The sequence below is a fragment of the Alosa pseudoharengus genome, unplaced genomic scaffold (assembly GCF_046254945.1).
Source record: "Alosa pseudoharengus isolate Yale_2024_CS ecotype anadromous, Long Island Sound unplaced genomic scaffold, YU_APseudo_1.1 YU_APseudo_1.1_scf_22, whole genome shotgun sequence".
NCBI classification, from domain to species: Eukaryota; Metazoa; Chordata; class Actinopteri; order Clupeiformes; family Clupeidae; genus Alosa; species Alosa pseudoharengus.
Genome location: NW_027468680.1, coordinates 5,129,450 through 5,153,246, shown reverse-complemented (window position 1 = coordinate 5,153,246; position 23,797 = coordinate 5,129,450). Strand labels below are relative to the sequence as shown.

Sequence of the window (23,797 nt, the reverse complement as noted above, 5' to 3'; positions counted from 1 at the left end):
CAGTGCCCATCAGTCCCAACATTTAACAATATAATCAAACAGTCCAAAAGTAAATTAAATATCAAACTAAACCGAAAATGTCATGCTTTAGAAGGCCTACCAGTATGCCGCTCCAAGAAACGCATGTCTCAAAATAAAACTTGCATAAGAAATAAAGGGCTGTCTCGAATACAATCCTGCCCCTAAAGGCCTGTACTTTGTCTTAAGACCCCGGCCATAATTTGAGGATTTACAGTATCTAAGTAGACAAACTGGCTTCAGATATCCAACAGAGTGAATAGAGATTGTGCAGTCTTAGCTGTGGTTAGTGACGTGATGCTGTTAATGGGGAGTTTTACATAGCCTAGCGTAAACCTATAGGTTATTATTTATTTGGCATACCTATAAGGCTTTTTACCTTATCAAAAGTGAGGGGGACGACTGATCTCTTCAACACTGCGGGGGATTTGGCGCTTGTCACTGTGTGTGTGACAGAAGCGGAATGGGAGAATGCGTGTAGCAAAAAAAAAAAAGTTTATGAGCGATTTACGCGAAAATGGGAGAATCCAATGAAAATGACAATGAAGCACTAAACAGATGCTGAAAACAGCACTGGTATTTCACACGGCAAAAGTGGGGGTGGGGGGTCCAAACTAACAATTTTAAAGAGTGGGTGGGTGTTTTGTAAGAATTTAAGAAATGTTTGTATATTTTGCATCAATCAGATGCACTTTCAAAATAAATTCAGAGGTCAGACTTGCTTATTTTTATGGAAATATTTGTGCTGTAGCCTAAGCTATTTTGCACTTCAGAATTATAACCATGCACACACAGGTGGAATAGTTATGGTGATATTGCAATAAGTTCACAACCACAAAAACATATGCTACATTTCACAGTTCAGAAATGTGTGTACATTTCAGCACTCCATGAAATTATGCAGAAGTGGTCACCTGTGTTATTCAGCTAGTTTATTTAAGATAATATATTGGTCATTGTAATGGCCATAGCCTATAGCCTACATGCTATTCCTTTTTCAGGATGTACCCATATCTGCATGATGTGAATGTTTGCATATGGCTTATGTCAGGCTTTATATCAATATTTGTGTCTCGTTATTTGATTTTCTTCATATTTTTGCATTAATGTCACTAGGAAGCATGCCAATATAAATATATTCATTTATCTGTAATGGGATTGGCTGGAACCTGACAATATAAGAACCATGATAGTGGGATAATCTATGGCTGAGCAATTTACAAAAATGTATGTAGGCCTACTGACAAATAGTTAACATTAGAATACATTATAATTTCGCCCCAATGAGGCTATATAGAAATGTGTTGCAATTTCAAAACTGGATTACTCAGGAACCACTTATTTCACAGAGGCATGCTTTATATCCTCGTATTCGGTAGGTTTGCTGTTTATTGTGAAATAGGGTTTTACACGTGTTGTGTGAAGGGTTAGTGAAATATTAAACCGAGAGTAATGGGTAAATGCAAATATGATTAGCCTAAATTGCACGTCGGTTCAATGTTAATTCTCTCGCGAACCATTTATCACAGCAACTTGGCGCTAATATCATTGGAAAGCTTAGATTCCGCACGTTCACATGATGTGTGATATCATATGTATAGGTTTAGTTTAGTTGAACCTCATCTGCCAGGTATTTGACCTACCAGGTTGACACTTCAGCGTGAAAAATACTCAATAATACTCAAAGCATACCGGGGAAATGGGGGGGGGGGGATGCGCCTGGGATGGCTTCTGAAGTAGCATCGCAAATGAGAGAAAATTTAGAAAATTCCACAGACAGGGGGTGCTCTTGAACCCTCTCACCGTCTCTGAAAGCATAATCGTGGCTCAACAGGTAGATCTATAGATAGGCTAAACTCATTTTTCAGGCATCTGACCGACCGGGTTGACACTTCAGCGTGAGAAATCGGGGGTGTGGCGTGTGAGCGTGTGAAATTAATAAAATGCGTGTGTCTCACGGCCAATGCGTGAGAGTTGGCACCTATGGTATAACATTACTATGCTACATAGCAATATGGTGCAACATATACTAGGGATGGGAAGTCTGACACCGAGGCACCGAAGCTCGTATCACTTCCGCGAAGCAATCTGCTTCGGCACAATGTATCGGAGCGCGTATCAAAGTTGTAAGGTCACGTGACTGATGACGTACGAAGCTTCGGACGTCACTGAAAAGTTTAAATCGGACATTTGACACAGGGGCACCAGTGCTTGTATCAAACCCCTAAAGCGTTACGGGTTCGATAAACCTTTAAAGTCCCCAACACATATGTTTTGTTGCACAAGCACCCTTCTAAAATTGTAGCCCTACACAAGCACTTCACAATCCCCACTGTACACAATGCCCCATGTTTTCACAATGCCCTTTATATGTTTTCTGTTATCTGACACTGCTGTGGTTATCTGCAGCAATTAGCCTACGTTATTTTGCAAAACATCAAATGAAGTCTTAAACACAACCACTATAGAGAAGCATGCAATATCAAATAGGCCTAATGCTAACTCATGGCAATTATGAACATGGCAGGATTTGAACCGTGGTCGCGCGCGCGGTATACGAACACGCTACGACCCTCCCAAGGCCATTTTAAGGTTTTCACGGAAACATAGCATTATTTAAAACCAAGCACATTACATTTTCAATTCGAATTCTTAGAAGCATATCAAAACTATAATGTTTATTCCAATGACTGTAGGCCTAATAGTTTTTACTCACAAGGGAACAGAACATGTTGTCTCTCCGCTTTTTTTTACCAGTGTCTGTGATTGTTTAATCGCTAATGAGAGCCGCCGTTATGTCTGCTAACCACCAGATGTCACTGTTTTGTATTCGATGCTTTGACACTTCGAAACACTTACGATACAATCAGGAAGAAACTTCCAAAGCCTCATGGGGCTTCATTCGCCCAACCCTAACATTACAATTGATTTAGAATGTTGGGGGAGGTAGGGGTTGGGGGGTAACCGTCCCGCCGGTGGGACACTGAAGATTAACTGGTTTCGGCCGATTCTAAGGGCCCAGCACTAAGAAGGAGCTCCCAGAGAGTCCACATTTTCTAGCAGCACCTCATGCGGGGCATGATGCTTATATCAACTATAGTGATAAACCATGGTTATCATGGTTACCCATGAAAACAAAAAACATGGTCATGGTTACCCACAAATCCATGGTTATTCTGTCATAGTAAAACAATGGTTAATTTATGTAAGAGTCATAGTAAAACCATGGTTAATTTCTGTAAGGGTCATAGTAAAACCATGGCTAATTTCCGTGAGGGTTGTTGCTGGTCTGTCGCATCAGTTGGTGACAGGTTTGCTCACATGACGCATGCAACAGCACTCAGATTTTCTAAAATTGTACATTAACTCCTCAATATCTATGAGGAAAAAAACTCAAGTAATTTCAAGTCAATTGAGTCAAGTTTAAGTCAAGTATCAAGTCATGAATAGAAAGTCAAAGTCAAGTCTTTTATACATCTTGATCAAGCAGCTCTCAAGTCCTAAAAACATACAAACACAAATTCAGATTAGGAAGATTTCAGAAGGAATGGAAGTTTTCTTCAGTTACCCATCCCATCACCATAAACTGTGAAGTTCACACCTCCACCCCAACCCCAGCTCCCCTTCTTTGTGGAGTTTTAGCAGTGTAGTTATGACCAGGTCCACCTGTGGACCATCAAATCTGAATTTGATGGTCCACAGGTGACCCCCACCTGCCCTCCTTTGTGGAGTGTGTGCTATTTGAGTTATGGCCATGCGCACCTGTGGACCATCAGACGTAACGACCCTTCAAATGGAAGGCCCTCCCACAATCCTTTGTTATTCTGATTGACATACCAGCCCCTACAGCTGATTGGTTAGATGGAAATCCAGGAGGCTAATGGGTCAGACATGAGTTATATATAAACACCACACAGAGGGAACAGTTTACAGAAGTCATTTCTAGAAGCAACTTTTCCTAAATCGCTGAAGCTGAGCTGAACTGAAGCTTGAAATGTCAGGTTTCATACCGTCACAGCTGACCATGCCAGTGAAGAGTGAGAGAGAAGATGAAGAAGTTGATGATTTCGTAGCAGAGTTTTTGTTTAAAACTAAGAAACAGAAAGAAGAGCCTGGACTGGATCATGGAACTCGGACTGAAATATTAATGTCACCACTTGAGGATATTAAAAAGGAAGAAATGTCTGATTTAACAGAAAATGACCACGCAGATCATTTTCCAAAAGGTGAGATCCTAAACAGTTTGTATTATCATTTAAAAGAATCACAATTATTACAAAGTGACACTAATATCAACATTGTGAAACCCTTCAGTTTCTTTATTATGACCGCCGTGCAGCGAAGCGGCGGTCATATAGGTTTAGTCAGAATTTTTTATTTATTTATTTTTATTTTTATTTTTTTTCCGCATGCCCAAATTTCCGTCAATGAGTCCCGGGACACTGAAAGACCGGGGTACACGAAACTTGGTGGGCATGTAACCCCACATGGATAGCATGGAATCATCGTTTTTCGTTTTGATCTGTAGCCCCCCCCGCTGGACTGGACCCCCCGAAAGGAGGTTAGGGCAGACACAGTTTTCTGTGAATATCTCGAAAACCTTAGGGTTTAGTAGGACCATTTTTTTTGTATGTTGATCTCAAGGGGCCATGTCAACCCATTCCATAACCACTCATTTCATGTATAGCGCCACCTAGTTAAACACAAAAAAGTAAAAATGAGGTGTTGTAATCACAGGTATCTGTGCCCTAACATAGTCAAAACTGCACGAAATTGGAAGTGTAGGATCATTATGACACCCTCTGTATGCACGCCAAATTTTGTGGAATTCCGTTCATGGGGGGCCACACAATAAATTAATTTGTTACTATACACCAACTGGCCTGTAGGTGGCCGGAGACAGTTTTCTGTGAATATCTCGAGAACCGTAGGACCTAGGAGGTCCACCTTTTTTATGTATGTTGGTCTTAAGGGGGCATGTCAACCCATCCCATTACCACTTATTTCATGTATAGCGCCACCTAGTTAAAAATTAAAAAGCAAAAAATTAGGTGTTTTCATCACAATATCTCTGGCTGACAAGGTCAAAACTGCACGAAATTAAAAGTGTAGGATCATTATGACACCCTCCGAATGCATGCCAAGTTTTGTGTACTTTCGTTCATGGGGGGCCTTACAATAAAATAATTTATGTGTTCATTTAGTGACGTACACCAACAAGGATTCCCGGGACACTGAAAGACCGGGGTACACCAAACTTGGTGGGCATGTACCCCCACATGGATAGCATGGAACCGTCATTTTTCGTTTTGATCTGTAGCCCCCCCGCTGGACTGGACCCCCCGAAAGGAGGGTAGGGCAGACACAGTTCTCTGTGAATATCTTGAGAACTGTAGGGCCTAGGATGACCATTTTTTTCCGTATGTTTGCCTCCAGGGGTCATGTTAACCCATTTCATGTGCACACATGTGCACAAACAGATACACACACACACACACACACACATACATTCACAGTAATCATACGTATGACACATACTCACACAGTAGACATATGTACGCTTGCATGCACAGGCACATACACAGGCACACGCACACACACACACACACACACACACACCCACACACACACACACACCCACACACATAACATAAACATAACACAAACAATCAAGAATTTCTCAGAATTATGAACAGGCAAGATGGAGGTGGGGTTGTATAAAATTAATTTTACATGTGAAATCTATGAACTAATCATGTTTTGGTACTTGTTGTCTAGCAGATACCAAGAATTGAGTGTGGATAATGCAATGTAGTGAGACAGTTAGAATCATATAGGCCTTTCAGCGTGATTTCTTTTTGTGGAAAAAATGTGCTGGAATGGGCGGCGGTCATATTTTGTACCGCTCTGCGGTACATCTAGTTTCTAATGTTGCAGGAGACATTCAAATGATCCATGCTAACAACAGAGTGAAATCTGAAGAACAACAATCGTGGTGCCAGACAACTAGAGAGAAACAGCATGAATTCCAGTGTTTGGGGACGTTTGATGAACTCCCTGCTGTTTCATGTCAGCAAATACGCACAGGACAAATGTTGTATGATACAACATGTGGAGAGAGATTCAGAGCACATTCAGAGCTCACTGCCCATCAGAGCACACATACAGATGGAGAGGCATGTCATTGTTTTCAGTGTGGGAAAGCATTCATTGAGAAGTCTGATCTCAAGATGCACCAGAGGATCCATACTGGAGAAAAAACATATCAGTGTTATCAGTGTGGGAAAGCTTTTATTTTGAAGTATGACCTCAAGAGACACCAGATGATACATACTGGAGAAAAGCCACATCAATGTTCTCAGTGTGGGAAAGCCTTCATTCAGAAGTCTTTTCTCAAGATACACCAGAGGATCCATACTGGAGAAAAGCCACACCAGAGGATCCATACTGGAGAAAAGCCACATCAATGTTCTCAGTGTGGGAAAGCCTTTATTTAGAAGTCTGATCTCAAGAGACACCAGATGATACGTACTGGGGAAAAGCCACATCAATGTTCTCAATGTGGAAAAGTCTTTGCTCGAATATCTCATCTCAAGCATCATCAGATGATCAATACTGGAGAAAAACCACATCAGTGTTCTCAGTGTGGAAAAAGCTTTGTTCAAATATCTCATCTCAAGAATCATCAGATGATCCATACTGGAGAAAAGCCACATCAATGTTCTCAATGTGGAAAAGCCTTTATTCGGAAGTCTGATCTCAATAAGCATCAAAGGATCCATACAAGGTCTTTAGTCCAAAGTCTAAACTGAAAAGACATCTGCATAGTGGTGTTTAGAGCAAAATTTTTTTTCTAAATGAACTAATTTTGTTTTAGCTGTTTGTTTCAGGCCGATTCTAAGGGCCCAGCACTGAGAGGGAGCTCCCAGAGAGCCCACATTTTCTAGCAGCACCCCTTGTGGGGCATGATGCTTATATCAACTATAGTGATAAACCATGGTTATCATGGTTACCCATGAAAAAAAAAAACATGGTCCTGGTTACCCACAAATCTATGGTTATTCTGCCATAGTAAAACCATGGGTAATGTTCGTGAGGGTTGTTGCTGGTCTGTCGCATAAGTTGGTGACAGGTTTGCTCACATGACGCATGCAACAGAACCCAGATTTTCTAAAATTGTACATTAACTCCTCAATATCTATGAAGAAAAAAACTGAAGTCATTTGATTCAAGTTTAAGTCAAGTATCAAGTCATGAATAGCAAGTCAAAGTCAAAGTCTTTCATACATCTTGATCAAGCAGCTCTCAAGTCCTAAAAACCTACAAACACGCAAACACAAATTCAGATTAGGAAGCTTTCAGAAGGAATGGAAGTTTTCTTCAGTTACCCATCCCATCACCATAAAGTGTGAAGTTCACACCTCCACCCCAACCCCAGCTCCCCTTCTTTGTGGAGTTTCAGCAGTGTAGTTATGACCAGGTCCACTTGTGGACCTTCAAATCTGTGAATAGAGATCATACATATGGAATTTCCTCCTTTTCATTCTCATTTGCATTCAATTAGCTTGTGCATCTTGTTTGGTTAGGTAATAATCCTAATATGTCAGGAACAGAGGCGGACAGAGTAAACAGCTTCATTACTTGAGTAAAAGTACAGATACCCTTTGCTAAATTTTACTCAAGTACAAGTAAAAGTACAACAGTCAGATGTCTACTTAAGTAAAAGTACTGAAGTACTTGTTTTTAAAAGTACTTGAGTATCAAGAGTACATGAGTAGCCTACATTTTCTAAATATTGCATTACTACTGCCACAGTGCTTACATTTATGTACAGAAACGTCCTACATGGAGTTATGAAAAATGTTAATGTTAATACCTTGGAGAATGTAAAATGAATTGGAAGTAAAATCAAGTCATTTTCATCTTTTTACCATGTTGCCAGGGATGGGCAGTATTTCTAATACATGTATTTAAAATACGTATTTCAAATACAAAATACTATTTTGTAATTGAAACACTTGAAGCGAAAACTATCATTAACTTGTTCAGAAAATTGAAATACTGTAGTCTGGCGAGGTGGGGCCACAGGTTGGCACATTCCCGGGATGGACCTGCTGCCTCTTTGTGGTCGTTTTATTTAGTTATGTAGCTTTATGAAAAGATATTCTTATTATTCTTATTATTACGCAGTAGTTTTATGAAAACATATTCTGTAAATTGTCTAAGGTCCATATGGTGAAATAGCAGGGGTAGCCTAATTATGACGACATGAGAAGGTATAAGAACCATGTACAGAAAGTCAGAAGCAGCTTGCTTTGCGAACCAATGCTCTGGGATGCATTAAAGCCATCATCTGCAGTATTCATCTACGTTGTTTGGAATTCTTTTGAGTCTGTATTATTTAATTACAAAAAGCCAACACATCTTCATCCATTGTTTCGTCCATGGTTTTTCTCTTATCTAAATCTGACCATGGAGTTGACTTTGGCGGAAAGCTGAAGGTGATTGCTGATAGGCTGTCCCAATCAGTGGCGCCTGTACAATCCAATCACGTTTGAGAGGGAAACAACAAATTGAGGGTTTAAAGAGTACAATATTTGCCTCTCAAATGGACTTGAGTAAAGTCATGAGTACTCAAGTACAGATCCCTCAAGTACTGTACTCAAGTAAATGTACTCCGTTACTGTCCGGCTCTGGTCAGGACGAGGGGGTATTTTGCTATATTTCTCTGAAGGGTCGTTATCAGAAACATCTGACATGTTGTTTCAAAATGTGCTGTCCCATACAACATAATTTGTTTTATGATGTAACCTTTGCACATGATTTCTCATCTTTTGCTACTGGGAATGTCCAACCGTTCCAGGTTACACAAATACGGGTCAGCTGAATGCATACTTGTATAGTGAAGTGACATTCGATGTAGACTTCATAAGATATTCATGAAATATTTACAAAGGCTGGAGAGATTAAATTAATGGTATCCAGGTTACACAAATACGATGTTGGACTTTTATTTTGACATGCTGTCGTCGTTCTGTCTTCCACATTCATGAAAGGTTTGGTATGAATGTTGAGTCATGTCTCATGAAACAGTCATGAATGCTTTATGTGCAGTTTATGACAGCTGCTATGAATGTGTTATGAACCTACCCATCAAATAAAGTGTTACCAAATAGTTTTTTAATAGGCTACATACACACGCTCTCTGACTGGGAGTTTTTGGAGTCGCAGAGCATATCGGTCAAGCTGTCGGTTGCTTTAGCGCAAGTTTGTCTTGCGCTAAAGCATTCCTGTGCAACTTCATTCGTTATCCTGGACACAAACCCACGAGGATCATTAAAGTGTAGTTTCACCAACTGGCAGGTCAGAATCACTTAAGTTTTCCAAATGTGCACCGACGATAGGGCTTTGGCTTTTTCAGAATGTCCTTAAGGTCGAATGGATAGGTCATAGGCCACTTCTATTTTTGGATGCTCTCTTAATGGTGTTGGTGTTTAAAACACATTTTTATTTCGGAGTGTCTATTTACACCCCTGGTACGAATAGCCTTGGCCACACAGCTGAGCTATTCACACCCTGTGACATAACAACAAAAAGACGTTGCTCACGTGCACAAAAAACATGGCGGACATTCGTTTTTTCGTCAGCAGAAAGTGAAGAATTCTGAAAGGTGTCGGCACTAATATCTTTTCAGATTAAGTTTTAGATTGAAAAGTTGTGTTTTATTTTCATAATCTTGGTTCAGTGAACACATACAACCGTCAGTTTGTTAGTTAACAGAAATTTCGTGAATATGACGTTCAGGCCTATAAACTATAGGTTTACCTGCCATTTGCTTGTGGATGAAGATTGTGACCACTGCACTGACATGGGTTAGCACAAAAGAAATAAGCACAAAAGGCTCCTCCTTTCCCCCATTGCAAAGACGTGAAATGGAAGTGGCCATAGAGAATTTAAATCAGAGGAACGTGCCGCACCGTCTTGCCAGTCAGGAAGTACACCCGGACCCAACATTGACGCGTACAACTCCTGGAGAGTCGGCCGCACTCAAACCGAAACGCCGCGAACATGATACATGGTAAATCAAATGAAAAACGGTAAATAACAAACTTAAACTGATAGCTTAAGTAACAGAACACAACTGATAACTTGAGTGCACTCAACCACACATGTATGATTGATAGATAGATAGATAGATAGATAGATAGATAGATAGATAGATACTTTATTGATCCCCAAGGGGAAATTCAAGGTCTCAGTAGCATACAGACATCACACACAACATGCACTTACAGCAGAAAAAAGTGATATACATACAAGAAAACTCCACTGTACAATAGAGACAGTAGAAGATAAACATTATACTAAAATACTAAATACTAAATATACTATAAAAACTAAATCAAATACCAACAAAGTGTGCTTAAGGATAATCAAGCATGACAGGGTAGGGACTGAGCCTGTAATTCAGAGTGCAGCTGAGGATGATCGCTTCCTTGTTGTCCCTGTCAAGGGTGCCATGGTCCTGGACCCCTCCAGACACAAGCAAGATGCAATATACAGTTGAAAGGGTGGGGATAGTAATATGGACATAAAAGAGAATAATGTATAATGTAGACAAGATAATATAACAAAACTAGAAATGTAATACCAGAGGAATTACAATAGTGGATGGAAAGCTGCTGGCTTAACCCTTAGAACCCTAAGCTGTTTTTAGGGCATTTTCACTACCTTTATTCAAAAGGATTTATTCTGGTCATTGTAAGTGCCACACACACATGTTATATATTGTTTTTTTCAGCAGAGTCTAGGCTATCCAGATCAGATTTCATGTATTAGTACTAGCATTGATTTTATTTTGATTTTTAAAGAATTAAAATATAAAAAGCGTATTATAAAAAGTCTTATATTTCGACATGTATCTCACCACAGCAAGCTCATAGCTCTACGTGCATTTCATGTGTGTGTAGGGCCGACTGTCCTGAATCTGGCAATATAATTGCCATGTTGGAGGGATACTCTGGGGCTGAGCAATTTACAGAAATATGTGGTGTGTGATTTACGGAAATAAATGGCATTTTTTATTTAGTGATGAAAAATGACCTTTTCTGCGCTCCATATCTGTGACACGAACTGATCTGACCTGACTTGACCCGAGGTTGCGTCTTAGCCTGCTTGCCTATGGTGTAATGATTCTCAACTTTCTACTGGATTGCCATGAACAAAGTAAAGGCAAAAAAGGTGTTTCTTTGTTGAACAAATTGGGATGCCATGCAGGAATTTACTAGGATCTCAAAACCGGATTATGAACATGCTTTGTCATAGAGAAACACACGATAGCGTTGGATTATAAACATGCCTTGCCACAAGAACAGACAAAAACGTGGGGTAAGTCCAGCTATATGAAGTTATTATTTTGCTGTCACTTCGTCTGTTTTATAACCCAGAAGGATGTACTTGGTATCAAATGATAGCTCTGAGTGTCCTCTTTCATCTGACATGCGTGGCACGGGTCCGCGAGTAATCCAAACGAGAGTAATGGGTGTGCAGCGTTGGTTTGTGTACATGACGTTATTATTTTGCAGTCACTTCGTCTGTTTTTATAAGCCAGGAAGATCGATAAACATGGTACCAATGGATAGCCCTGTGTCCCCTCTTTCATCTGATATGCTTGCCATATCGATGCGATCACGGGTTCGCGAGTAATTCAAACGAAAGTAATGGTTGCCCAGGTGAACGCAGAGAAGTACAGCAATTTGATTTAATTTCATGATTTTTTTTAAATTTTCATACTTGATCGTACAGACAAGTGTGTAGTCTCTCTGGAAAGCCCCACTTCTGCTCTGTCACGCAATAAAGGTTTCATCTCGCTGCGATGAACAGTTCCGGAGCAATGTAACAGAAGAAGAAAGGGTGTGTTTTTTGACGCACTTTGCGTCAATCGGGTTCTAAGGGTTAATGTTGGTGGGGAGATTCCTGGAAAAAAAAAAACATTGAATCACTTAATCTTTGAGTTCATACAAACCCTCTTACAAAAAAAACTTGTGTGTCAAGGCATTCTTGAGATATAACACTCAAGGTGTTTTTGACCTTGACATTTGACCTTTGACCTCCAACATCAATTCACTTCATCATTGAGTCCATACAAACACTCATATCAAATTTCAGGCATGTATGTCAAGGCATTCTTGATATATCGCGCTCAGAGTATTCATGGACTTGACCTTTGACCTCCAACATCAACTCACTTCATCTTTGAGTCCAGTCCAAATTTGAAGCATATGCGTCAAGCGCAGGGGCGTAGCACCAAATTCTGGGCCCTATGCACAAGTGGTGGCCATGGGCCCCCCCCCCCCCAACCAACCAACCACTGGCTGTAAGCATGAAGCATGAGGTTCACAACTAACTACTATCTAATCACACATTGAATTAACAACTCTTATATGTACTGTATAACAGAAAATAATCTTATTACCCAAGACTTCACTGAATTTCTGTTCTGAAGAATGTTTAAAAGCTAGAACATGAAATGAATGAAAACACTTTTGGCTGAGAGAACAGCTATCTATACAAATTGAACACTTTTGGCTGAAGAGAACAGCTATCTATAAAGGAGCATAGCAGGCAATTCCAATGTAGCCTTATGGATGTGACTGAACATGCTTAATATTTAAATATTCTGTGTAAAATTTCCTCAAATTTCATTTTTCAATTTGCTTCATAAAAACATAAGAACATTTTATTTTTCTGATGGTTGTGGCAAAAAAATGGTCTATTCTAATTAGACTAGACTACAGTGAAAGACAGAGCATGACAGTGTTGCTAAATATACATTGCAGTATAGCCTTTCGTGTGATTTCATTTTAAACTATAGGCTCACCTTGTCTCAAGTCCACATCAGATGGTGAGAGGTCTGCTGCTACTGCATCACCCTCTGTGACAGTTTCTGAAACTGAGTGTGATGCGTTTCACAAGTTAGCTTTGCTACTAATTTGACAGCCTTTCCTCATGAACCTATATAACATTGAGCCTACTAAGTTAAGCTATTAGCTCATAATAATTTTCGAGCTAGTAGGCTATTGAAATGTTGTGGTAGCTATAAATCAGGCATCATGTTATTTCTAATTTTGTGTTAATGCTGTTTAAGCACTGATAATCGCGGATTCGCGGTGGTATTGAAGTGTTTTGTAACCTTCAGGAGTTCATTTAATTTGTAGACTATTGCTTTCACATTGGGCTCACCTTTCTTGGGAAAGAAGGCTGTTAACACTTGTTTTCCCTCATTTCTTTTTTTCTCTCTTTCTTGCCTCTCTTTTCTTTTCTGGGAACCGGATTTAGCTTTCTTAGACTTTCTTAGACATCTTCACACCGTGACCGTCTGAATTGCCGCTTCGGCAGAATGAACGTTACTTCAAAAATGCGCCTAGCAGGGGAAGGCGGACTGAACCATTTCGTGCAAGGGAGAGGGTGCCTGCCCTCAAACAATGTTGGCTTGGACACAATTTAATACATCAATCAACTGATGCATTTACCCGAAATATTTGCATCTATATTAGTTAATAAAATGTATTAAGATCTTTAAATTAAGGAAATTATTTATTATTAAGGAAAATAAAATTCAACTCCTTAGGTGCCCTCCCCCCACTTGGGGCCCGGGTAATTTATTCACACTTGTCCCCCCACTACGACGCCCTTGGTCAAGCGGTTCTGGAGATATAATGCACAAAGCATGAGATATGGCTGTGACCTTTATTTTGACACACGAGAAACACTTAAACAGGATGTGTAGTTTTAGGGACCACCAGATTGTATGCATTAGAAGCTGAGACAGTTGGATTCACAGGTGACACCTGTGCCAGTGTTCTGATTAGCCCGGGAACTACTCTGGGAGCTTAACGAGCGCAGCTGGCTTTAGGCCATTATGACATCACAGCCATTCAAGTCTATGGGGGGGAAATGAGCATTTTAAAATGTTTAATACCTTATTTCTCAAAAAGTATAAACCTTTAAAAAAAATCTGAAATAATAACTCTCTTGCCCCACTCCAGACCTTCAGAACGGTTATTTCAACATGTCTGTACGTTAAGCGGTTAGAGTCGCATTCATTCTTGAAAAGGTAAAAAGAAAAGGTTATAATAAGAAGAAGCCAGGAGATTTCAAGATGGTGGATTCCATCCACTATAATAATAAGAAGCCAGGAGATTTCAAGATGGTGGATTCCATCCACTATAACTATGTCAGTGCAAGAATAAGTTGAGGTAAAAGGGTTACAGCCATTGGTCAAGTATTGAGTATAAGGTATTAAGCATCAAGTACGGCCACAGTCCAGGAGGGAGGGAGGGGTTGTGCAAATGTGCTAATATAGCATGTAAACAGACTATGCAGAGCAGTCTATCTCTCCTCTACCCTTAAGTGAAGCGTTAAACAGTTCAATGGCCCTGAGGACAAATGACTTCCTCAGTCTATCAGTTGTGCATGACAGTGAGCGAAGTCTCCAGCTGATCAGGCTCTTCTGCTTTACAATAGTGCTATGGAGTGGATGACATTCATTGTCCAAGATGCTGAACAGTTTGTTCAGGGTTCTTTTGTCTGATATTGAAGTGATGCACTCCAGTTCGGCTCCCACGACAGAGCCAGCTTTCCTTATCAGCCTATCTAGTCGCCCAGCATCCTTCTTCTTTGTGCTTTCTCCCCAGCATACCACAGCATGGAAGAGGACGCTGGCAACAACAGACTGGTAAAACATCCTGAGGAGCTTAATGCAAAGAAATCCACCACCATCTCCTTGGTCTTTGAAGTGTTGAGTTGAAGATGGTTGAGTTTGCACCATTGCACAAAGTCCTCCACCAGGCTCCTGTACTCCTCCTCTTGTTCATCCCTGATACACCCCACAATTGCAGTATCATCAGAGAACTTCTGCATGTGGCATGACTCGGTGTTGTAACAGAAGTCAGATGTGTACAGGGTAAACAGGACTGGGGAGAGCACAGTTCCCTGTGGAGCTCCGGTGCTGCTGATCACAGTGTCAGAGAGACAGTTCTTCAGTCTCACGAACTGTGGCCGCTCGGTCAGGTAATCTGTGATCCAGGTGAGTGTCCACTAACCTGACTCCGCCAGATGGATTTGCTCCGCATATCCATCTGGGAACTTTTGGGAAGGGGCGGACATACTGGTTAGCTGATTGGATAAACCATCTGTCTATCACCACCTTTATTGGTTATCGACGGGCCAAATCAACCAATTAGATGAACAAAGTATTCTTCTAATGCCGTTTAACATACAATTAAGTTAGGTAACGTGACAAACGTTAAGATGTTTTAACTTACCATTTATTAACCTAATCAACGACAATTCCCATCAAGTTTTCACGGTAGGCCCTACACTTCTGAAGATAATATATTCCTCCATTATGAACTGGAATCAGCCGTGGAGGATGTCTGTGTCGTTCATTCCTCCCAGCTGCATGGCTGAGACTCATAGCTTCACAGTTTACCCAGGAATACTTTCTAATTTGAATAAAACTTGCGCGATAGCTATGCTCATCTCTGTGGATGCCGTCATGTTGTTCGTTGCGTCACACCTCAACCCGCCTCAAAGCCAATGCTGATTGGACGTTCGTTTGGTGAACTGCTCCAAATTTTCTTTAACGGAAAGTATCCAGACTGATCTGCGAGTGAAACCCTGAAGCTCGCGAGATCAGGATGGTCTCACGAGGCTAAGTGTCCACACCCATCTGCAAGAGCTTGTCTCTCATTCTGAGGGGTTGGATGGTGTTAAAGGCACTTGAGAAATCAAGGCTGATGGCTGTTGACTGAAGCCATTGTCACATTGGCTGGAGACTGATGGCTGTTGACTGAAGCCATTGTCACCATGTGGGGGATGGTTGCGATAGCCTGAGATGATGGGGGTGAGTGTTGCACTGGTGTGAGGGGGGAGGTGTGGGTTGGGCAGGCAAGCAAGCAAGAGCAGTGTCTGAGTCAGCAGGGGGTGGTGGACCACTGCCATTCGAGCTGGAGCAGGGCAGTCAAACCTGTTGTAGAAGTGGTTCAGCTGGTTCGCCCTGTCCAGAACTCCCTCCACAGAGCTGCTGCTCTTCTCAAGGTCAGTGATGGTGTTCATACCGTCCCATACCTCCTTCATGTTGTTCTCCTGCAACTTCTGTTCCACCTTCCTTCTGTAGTCTTCCTTAGCCTCTTTCAGCTTGACTTTGAGTTCCCCTGTACGCGCCTCAGCTCTGCCATGTCCCCCTCTCTGAACGCCATCTTTTTCCTATTGAGAAGGGTCTTGACATTGCTGGTTATATGTACCATTGAACTAACTATGCAATAAAGTCTGTATGTTTTCCTGGTTACCACGTAGTGTTGCTAAATGTAAAGTGTGTGCAAATATGAATGCATGGGTATGTATAAGAAATAATGCACATAATTATAAAGAAAGCAATATAAGATTTAATGAAAAAGGGATAGTCTCACAATTAGTTTCAAAATGCTGCTTTCCTATACTTTTTAAGTGGCTTTTCTGACTAAAATAAACCTCTATGTTTTTAAACATTTGAAAACAAAAATTCTACCAAAGATCTTCTGCCACACTCAGTTAAAATGGAAAAGAAAAATGCCAAGACTTAGAGAACTAAATAATTAATTAAACCCCGGTCTATACCAACAACCTAGGGTTTGTATTTGGATGGAAACAAGTGGAGTTTCATTATAAGCACGGACATTGTCTGAGATTATGGTGCAGTGATAATACTATTTGCCTACCTCAAGATGTAATGTTCAAGCTAAAGGCATTTTATATCTACTTGTATCTAAATGTTTTCTATTCATATCGCACTCTATCCTCATAGTTATACAAAATTAGAGTATGTACTACCTGGGAAACTTATATAATGTAAGTACAAAGAAACACACATATGGAAATACATTATGAGAAGCATTCAGGTGGAATAGAACTTTTCTCCAGTTGACCATCCCACCCCCACAACCAGTTCACACCTCCACCCCACCCCCACCTGCCCTCCTTTGTGGAGTGTGTGCTATTTGAGTTATGGCCATGCGCACCTGTGGACCATCAGACGTAACGACCCTTCAAATGGAAGCCCCTCCCACAATCCTTTGTTATTCTGATTGTACGTACCAGCCCCTACAGCTGATTGGTTAGGTTTGAATCCAGGAGGCTAATGGGTCAGACAGGAGTAATATATAAACACCACACAGAGAGAACAGTTTACAGAAGTCATTTCTAGGAGTAACTTTTGCTAAACTGCTGAAGCTGAGCTGTACTGAAGCTTGAAATGTCAGGTTTTATACTGTCACAGCTGACCATGCCAGTGAAGAGTGAGAGAGAAGATGAAGTGGTTGATGATTTCGTGGCAGAGTTTTTGTTTAAAACTCAGAAACCGAAAGAAGAGCCGGGACTGGATCATGGACCTCAGACTGAAATATTAATGTCACCACCTAAGGATATTAAAAAGAAAGAAATATATGATTTAATAGGAAATGATCACACGGATCATTTTCCAAAAGGTGAGATTGTAAACAGATTTAAAAGCATGATAATAATTACAAAGTGATACTAATATCAACAGCGCCAGATTGAGACATTGTAAAAATCTTGAGTTTCTTTATTTCTAATGTTGCAGGACACATTCAAATGATCCATGCTAACAACAGAGTGAAATCGGAGGAACAACAATCGTGGTGCCAGACAACTAGAGAGAAACCGCATGAATTCCAGTGTTTGGGAACGCTTGATGAACTCCCTGCTGTTGCATATCAGCAAATACACACAAAACAAATGTTGTACGAGTGTACTACATGTGGAGAGAGATTCACAGCACATTCAGAGCTCACTGCCCATCAGAGCACACATACAGATGGAGAGGCATGTGATTGTTTTCAGTGTGGGAAAGCCTTCATTGAGAAGTCTGATCTCAAGACACATCAGAGGATCCATACTGGAGAAAAACCATATCAGTGTTCTCAATGTGGACAAACCTTTGCTCGAAAATGTAATCTCAGTCAGCATCAGATTATCCATACAGAAGAAAAGCCACAGTGTTCTCTGTGTGGAAAAGCCTTTGCCCGAAAATCTGTTCTCAAGTATCATCAAAGGATCCATACTGGAGAAAAGCCACATCAATGTTCTCAGTGTGGGAAAGCCTTTGCTCGAATAGGTCACCTCAAAGAGCATCAGATGATCCATACTGGAGAAAAACCACATAAATGTTCTCAGTGTGGAAAGGCCTTTATTCGGAAGTCTGATCTCAAGAATCACCAGATGACCCATACTGGAGAAAAGCCACATCAGTGTTCTCATTGTGGAAAAAGCTTTGTTCAAATATCTCATCTCAAGAATCATCAGATGACCCATACTGGAGAAAAGCCACATCAATGTTCTCAGTGTGGGAAAGCCTTTGTTCGGAAGGCTGCTCTCAAGATCCATCAAAGGATCCATCCAAGGTCTTTAGTCCAAAGTCTAAACTGAAAATACATCGGCAGAGTGGTTTTTAGAGGAAAAATATTTTTTTCTATATGAACTAATTTTGTTTTAGCTGGTTGTTTAACACTAGCCTGGCCTCGGCCTGCCTACGTACTTCCAGTCGATTTCTTTTTCCTACAGTACTCCATCTGGAATAGGTTGATTCGCGCTCGTTTACTTAGGAGGTTGGGCAGCCGAACCAACCAGCGAACAGAGGGCGTTCCTGAGAGTGATTACGTTACCCAGGCACGGTGTTTCAATTACTACGTCCCCGCCCCTGAAGCAGATTACTTGGAATACATCAACGTAGGGAGCGAAAAGGGCTTATACTTATGAAATCTTTGAGCAAATGTGAATAAAAGGCGCAAATAAGGTTGGTGTGAGTGATTTCATCTCTTTCTAGTTTAGCCTATTAACAGGAGTGTCACGAACAAAGTCACAGTGGAGTAGGATGTTATATCGTCAGCTAAACTAATAGATTTTGTCATTTGAAATAGGCTACGAACGTACCCGAGTCAAACTTTAGTTTAGTAGGCTACATGGCCGCCTCAAAATCGCTATTTTTCAAACACTAAGAAGGCTCGACATAACTTGAAACATTGATCGAAGCATCATCAGTATCTCTACATATGAACTCGAGCATTAAGAACATTGTTCGTGTACACATAGTTTACTAAAAAAAAAAAGATTGCAAGATGGCAGCGAGCAGAAAAAACAAGTGAGTTGTTCAAAACCTCTCTTTTAGTAAACTCTGTGTACAAATTTCAAGTTTTTGCCTGAAATTGCACTGTGCCTACTTATAAGGGCATTGTTCCCACCTCGTTTGGGACCTACCATCAAATGTTTGACCTCTATAGAAAGTTGAGAACCTGTAGTTTTTGTAGGAAACAGTCAAAATAATGTGTGTGATGTACTGGCACAGAGTTAGGCTAGAATAGTTTGACATTACAAGCATCTCTGAACTGACCACATTTCAGCCCTCTAGGTCACTTGATATCACGTAGAAACACAACTGAGCCCTAGCACCAGGTCTTGTGAAGCTGTGTGCAAAAGTAGATCAATATAGAATGAAAGTATACGTGCTTCAGACCATTATTTGCCAATGATAATGCGTTTTGTAAAATGCCTATGGAAAGTCCCCATAGGACTTTTGGTTATCCAAAATGCATACTGACAATCAAATGCTTACTGGACATGAACCCCTTTGTGTAGAAGCATAATCCTGGTCTCAAATGAAAGGTAACACTCTGAGGTTTCTTGTGAACTATTTAGATTGTATGTCAGGTGTTCTATTATAGACTGACTACACAAAATATGGAATTAATTTCAAAAAATCTCTATTTTTGCATTTACTTTGTTGGTTCAATGAGTGTGTATAAGATAGACTATACATCTGTCCAACTAATATTGGATAATACAACACGAAGTTTCGATTTCTATGGATTCTTGTGAATATTTCAGTACCCAATATGTTGCATCTACTTATTGTGCTGCAGCTACACTGCAGCCAGAGGTCAGGGTAGCACCAAAAGCGGAGGAGGGGGAGGGGGCATTTTGGATCAAATTTAATTGAGACATAATAAGATTAATCTGAGAATGTAAAGCACTATACAGATTGTACATGGAGAAAATTTGTCATTTTTGGATTCCCAAGAGTCAAAGCTTTCAAATGGTATAACATTACTATGCTACATAGCAATATGGTGCATGCAATTGATTTAGAATGTTTGGGGGAGGGGGGTAACAGTCCCGCCGGCGGGACACTGAAGTAGGGGTGGGCGGTATGGACAAAAAATTATATCTCGATATTTTTTGTGATTTTGACGATAACGATAATTAGTCGATATCCTTTAAAATTGTAAAATTGTAGAAGTCTGAATTACTTTACAGCTCATTATTTATGAATAGCATCAATACAATAATATCCAATAACCTATCCTGTGACTTTTTAACCAAATCAACCAATGCATTGTCACTCTATGACACATTTCCAATTTTGCCCACTTGTGTGTGTGGCAATGACATGGTCTAGCCAGCTACATTAAAGCAACACCAAAGAGTTTTTTTGTACCTTAAAATAATGTTTCCAAAATCGTTTCAATGGTTAATCAACTTGTAACAGGGCACTTCTGCATTCGCCTTTACTTAGGATTCACTGTTAAACTAAGCAGACCAACAGAGTACATCTAAGTTATTTCCTTCGATGTTTTGTTTAAGAGAAATCATGTAGGCTAGCATTCTAAGTTACAGAATAGAAACTAATGCGTTAAAGGTTATGGCTAATGTATATGAAAAATCTCATAGAGATGCTAACGGTTAGCATAATCGATACACGTAGATATTTAGAGCGAACTTCAGTCCATTTACAAAAAGGTTACATGAGAAGAGTTCTTTGTTAAACTATTTCAACTATTAAAATACTCAAAGGCAAATGTTTTCTCTCCATATAATACCATGTATGAAAAAATGTGACTCTCATTAATGCTACGTGAACAGAAGTAGCTGCACAAAATCCCAAGTAGGCTACGTCTGGATCTCGCTACACAAAATAAACATTAGGCCTGCGTGTGACAACGTGGACCCACTAGCGATCATGTGACACTTGCTCTGCTGCAACGGGGCTTCTCTTGCATCCTGGATTTAGTGAATGTATGGGCTTTCAATGCGTGATTTTGAGGTTTTTTCCCCATACGTAATTTAATTACTCGATAATGTAAATTTGCACATTGTTAAAACAACAATCACGAAATTATCGCAGACGATATATAGCTATATATAGATAAATAGATAGCCCCCCCTACACTGAAGATTAACTGCTTTAGGCCGATTTGATTGATAGCAAGTCAAAGTCTTGTCTACATCTTGATCAAGCAGCTCTCAAGACCTAAAAACATACAAACACAAATTCAGATTAGGAAGCTTTCAGAAGGAATGGAAGTTTTCTTCAGTTACCCATCCCATCACCATAAAGTGTGAAGTTCACACCTCCACCCCCAACCCCAGCTCCCCTTCTTTGTGGAGTTTCAGCAGTGTAGTTATGACCAGGTCCACCTGTGGACCATCAAATCTGTGAATAGAGATCATACATATGGAATTCCCTCCTTTTCATTCTCATTTGCATTCAATTAGCTTGTGCATCAGTTTGGTTACAGTAGGCTATAATCCTAATATGTCAGGACGAGGGGGTATCTTGCCATATTTCTCTGAAGGATCGTTATCAGAAACATCTGACATGTTGTTTCAAAATGTGCTGTCCTATACAAAATCATTTGTTTTATGATGTAACCTTTGCACATGATTTCTCATCCTTTGCTACTGGGAATGTCCAACCGTTCCAGGTTACACAAATGCGGGTCAGCTGAATATATACTTGTGTAGTAAAGTGACATTCGATGTAGACTTCATAAGATATTCATGAAATATTTACAAAGGCTGGAGAGATTAAATTAATGGTATCCAGGTTACACAAATACGATGTTGGACTTTTATTTTGACAAGCTGTCGTCGTTCTGTCTTCCACATTCATGAAGGTTTGGTATGAATGTTGAGTCACGTCTCATGAAACAGTCATGAATGCTTTATGTGCAGTTTATGACAGCTGCTATGAATGTGTTATGAACCTACCCGTCAAATAAAGTGTTACCAAATATTTTTTTAATAGGCTACACACTCTCTCCGACTGGGAGTTTTTGTAGTGTTGGAGCATATTGGTCAAGCTGTCGGTTGCTTTAGCGCAAGTTTGCCTTGCGCTAAAGCAGTTCCTGCGCAACTTCATTCGTTTTCCTGGACACAAACCCACAAGGATCATTAAAGTGTAGTTTCACCAACTGGCAGGTCAGCATCACTTATTAAGTTTTCCAAATGTGCACCGATGATAGGCTGTCTTAGCTGGTGAGCTTCAATTAACGGGCTTTGGCTTTTTCAGAATGTCCATACGGTCGAATGGATAGGTCATAGGCCACTTCTATTTTTGGATGCTCTCTTAATGGTGTTGGTGTTTAAAACACATTTTTATTTTAATAATTGCCAGATGATATGTGATGATGCTTCACATCTTATCACAAACGTGGAGGCGAAATGGCAGGCCCAAGTAGGCAGGGCCTACACAGTGCCATGAATTATGTACCGGGAATCTAATTTCACATTTCAATAGGGTGCGTTAGGGCAGGCCTACACCTTACTAGAATATTATCAGATCCACTACAGACTAATTAATGTGTAGGCTGTAACTTAATGTTATATGTGCAATTACAGGAGAAGTGGATGGGTATGCTACTGGGGGATAGAGGATAGGCTACCCATGCCTTCCGAAATTCATCACCCTTCCGATGCTGGAGCGCAAAGGTTTTACATTTGGGATTCTCAAGGAGTCTATGGCCCACTCAATCTGTGACAAGGTAGGCTAGTTTAGGAAAGCATCATTCAAAGCAATCAATACAATACGTAATGCCCACTGAATTATTTAATTGTGCTTTTGACATTAAATAGGCTATCATAAACGTACGCATTTACACGGTCAGTTAGGCTATTCTCTGCCAAGCAAGGTCTTGTTCCTTGGCAGACGCTCAAGTATTGCTCTTTTTTGTTATTACAGTTCTCTCCTCCTCGTAAGCCTTGATGGTTTCGACTCTCAATAGATGATGCCTTTATAAGTTTGCCGTGAACGTGCACAACTCTAGGTTATCTAACACAAGGTTGATTGAACTAACTGGTAACCGGTGTTTTGGAACCAACAGCTCGGGTTTAGTCGCTACAGGTTCAGACAACCAGGAGGTTAAGTTTTATCTCAGTGTTTGTTAAACCTCCTTTTTGGAATACCCCCTGAAAGCTTCCTAATCTGAATTGGTGTGTGTTTGTATGCTTTTAAGACTTGAGAGATGCTTGACCAAGATGTATAAAAGGCTTGACTTGACTTTCTATTCATGACTTGAGACCCATCACTATTCATCACTCTTAGGAATCCAAATATGACAACTTTTTTCATGTACAATCTGTATAGTGCTTTACATTCTCAGATTAATCTTATTATGTCTCAATTAAATTTGATCCAAAATGCCCCCCTCCCCCTCCTCCGCTTTTGGTGCTACCCTGACCTCTGGCTGCAGTGTAGCTGCAGCACAATAAGTATATGCAATATAATGGGTACGGAAATATTCACAAGAATCCATACAAATTGAATCTTCGTGTTGTATTATCCAATATTAGTTGTACAGATGTATAGCCCATCTTATACACACTCATAGAACCAACAAAGTAAATGCAAAAATAGAGACTTTTTTGTAATTATTCCATATTTTGT

General features: G+C 40.3%; 1 pseudogene; it reads left to right on the top strand.

Annotated features, from left to right (window-relative positions):
- Positions 1–6,110: 6,110 nt before the first annotated feature.
- Positions 6,111–18,504, top strand: LOC143139513 (uncharacterized; annotated as a pseudogene).
- Positions 18,505–23,797: the final 5,293 nt, after the last annotated feature.